This window comes from Microtus ochrogaster, chromosome 19, assembly GCF_000317375.1.
Source record: "Microtus ochrogaster isolate Prairie Vole_2 chromosome 19, MicOch1.0, whole genome shotgun sequence".
Lineage (NCBI taxonomy): Eukaryota > Metazoa > Chordata > Mammalia > Rodentia > Cricetidae > Microtus > Microtus ochrogaster.
The window spans coordinates 9,505,367-9,508,370 of NC_022021.1; the positions used below are offsets into that span (position 1 = coordinate 9,505,367).

At 42.0% G+C, this 3,004-nt stretch overlaps 1 protein-coding gene across 2 annotated transcripts in view; it reads left to right on the forward strand.

Moving 5' to 3' along the window:
• Atg10 (autophagy related 10) overlaps positions 1-3,004 on the forward strand; it is a 299,820-nt gene that overhangs the window by 250,502 nt on the left and 46,314 nt on the right. The gene's annotated exons all lie outside the window — the stretch shown is intronic.

Below are 3,004 nucleotides of genomic sequence, written 5' to 3' on the forward strand. Positions count from 1 at the left end.
AAATAATTTAAAATAATAAGAAATTTTTATAAAAAAATGCTACATAATGCCACAATGAAACCTTGATAGTCTTGTTCAGGTGGTTCAAGTAGTATATGGTAAAGTCAGATCCCATTGAGAGAGATTATAAATAGAGATGGTTTTAAAATGTGGTTTTTGAAGATTTATTTATTTTCATTTTATGTGCATGGGTGCTTTGCCTGCGTTTTTATCTATACACCACGTGTGTGCAGTACCTGCAGAGGCCAGAAGAGGGCTGGGATCACCTGGGATGGGAGTTTCAGCACTATATGAGTGCTAGGAACCAAACCTGGTGCTCTTAACCACTAGTTACTTCTCTAGCCCCTAAATGTGTTTGGAATTGAATTAGAATACACCGCTTCCTTTCTTCCCTTTCTATCCTTTCCTCTTCCAGTCCTGACAGCCACCCTCCATTGAACCCCCACACTCCAGTTGTTAGTCTCTTTTTCTTTGATTATTATTACTGTTGTACAAATAATAGAATTTATTGTTTGTTTTTGTTGTGTATATATGGCTTCAGGACTGATCACTGCACTAGATAACCAATAAGGGTTCTCATCCCTGGGAGAAGCTAATTCTCCTTCTCCCAGAAGACATAGTTGCCTTTAGTTAAAAGAGGCCTTTGTTGTATAGTGAAGAGAATTTTTTTTCAAGTAGAAAGGCCAGCACTGCAGTAAGGAGAAATGCTAGCCATACTGGTAACAGAGAGTAAGCCATGTTCAGAGTATGAAGTGTGTGCAAAGTCAGCCTTTGTAACTGGGACAGCACACCCATGAGGATAAGCAGCAGCAGGCCAGGTATGACTAGATGCAGAATAGTCATAGGTTGGGAGAATGTGAGCAACACAAGAACCATTGTTGTGTTTGCTAGCAGGTGTTTGGGACTTAGATTATGCTTTGGCATGTGATAGCTACTCAGTGGAGCCTTCATTATATTCTGTGATTAGGAATACTCTGAAAGACAGGCTAGAAAAATTGTCTGGACCAATTCCAGGAAAAATGGAAGACTATATAATTTAAACTTTGGTGTAGAAATTTTACCCAGGTCACAAATTTCCCAGGCAAAACCCACAAGATCAGGTATTGTCCTGTGACCCACAGCTCTGATTGGCTGTTGAAAGGAATTTATGTTCCCAAAGGGGCTGTGATATAAGTAATGATTTTTGAGCAGGGGAGTGACATTAACTTAGTATTTGAGTTTCTGTGTTGAGTAGGGAAAGAGAAAATGAAGAGACTAGAGCAGAGAAGGCTGAGGGGAGATGCTTGTTAGAGTCTTTCTGAGGACTGGTTGTCCTCCAATAGGTGGAGAGAAATGGGGGTGTTTGATGGAAGCTATGCTTTGGGGGAGTGTTGGGGATATTCGATAACACTGTGAACTTTAAGTTAGTATTTGCATTAATTAAATAAAATTAATCTTGGGTCAGGAGGCAGAGTTAGCAACTAGTTGACAGAAAGTAATCATAGAGCATCAGAGGGCTTCTGGGAGAGAGAGACACGCAGGAAATAATAGTAGGGAGGGATTTTGAGTCGTGCGGTCCTTTCTATTTTGGTGGAGGGAAAGAATGAACTTTTTGGGAGATGCCAGCAAGGAGAGAAGGTTAGCTAGCTGCTACTCACTCTCTCTGAGCTAGCAGGTTTTCACCCCAGCCTTTGAATCTCAACTCTTATTCATAAATAAAACAATAGAGATTTAGTCAAAGCTACGTTTAGTGGCAGCGACAGAGCTGGTGCCTGCAGGAAAAGAACTCCCACCAGGCTATGGCCTGAGCAGCCTGGCCACTGCCAGAGAAGCAGGCTGCTAACTGCAGAGCTGCTTTTCTGACTGGAGTAACAGTAGATTAAGGTGCAGGTACCATGTCAAAGGTAAAACAACAGGGAGATGCTGACACGTGTTTTGAAGAAATGAGGAAGTGGGAACAATGAAGTAAAAGTAGTTTTTGAAGCAATCCGTCAATGAACGTGAGCTTACTAGGTCTCTCAAGACTTCCTGTGAGGTGCTGGTGTCACAGTAGGGAGTCCATGTTTCCTGGAAGTCCGGATTAGGCTGAGGGGCGTTCACCTTTATCTTGTTAAAGAAGGATCTCTGTGTGTATTGTAAACCAGAAGACTAAAGGAATGCTAAAATTAGATTTTTTTTGAAAATACATTTTTAAATTTTTTATTTTATTTATGGAAACGTATTTCTTCAATATTTGGGTATTGCCTCCTTATGGCAGATATGCAGATGTTTAATCAATGGGCACAATAATCAAGTCCTGGACATTTTCAATGTGAAAAAGTCCCAAGTAAAAGATTCCAAGATTTGTGAATTCAAGAAATAGACTTCCTCCTTGCAAGTGCAAAGTAGTTTGTCTAGATCATGTGGAAGGAGAATGTTGGAATCTTGAAAACTTACTAACAGCAGCTGACTGCCACAGTGCCCTCAGTTGATGCAAAGATTGGATAGCCATACCATTAGAGCCATTAGAGGTCTTCACTCATGTTTGCCTCTGATCACATAAATCAGCATGGGAAAGAAACATCCTGGGTTTTAAGTTGAGTCACCCAGATGTTTGCAAAACAGCACCAAGAAGGCCTTGTGGGAAAGAGATGCTTCTTACAGGAAAAGCACCTTGCTTTTCAGGCAGATTCCACGTTAGCCAGCTGTTGCTTCTTAGACCTGCCGTGAGGGTCTCAGAGCGAATGGCCGTGGCCTCTCTGTTGACTGGAGAGATCGGGAGGCTGTTGTGCTGGCTGTGGCCTCCACCACTTTAGCTTATGCCAGGCTGTCACAGCCTGGTGCCTTCTCTGTTTCCACAGCATCAACTCTCGCCGTGCCTATGGAGTGGTGGATGGCTCTCTGGCGGTCTCTGGTGGCAAATGCTGTACTTGTATCTAGAAGGAACAGCACAAGACTGACTCTATTAAAGAAAAATTGAACAATAACAAAGCACATATACTAACGTTCCCTGTTGTGACCCTCAATGCACCTAAAGTACACTTGT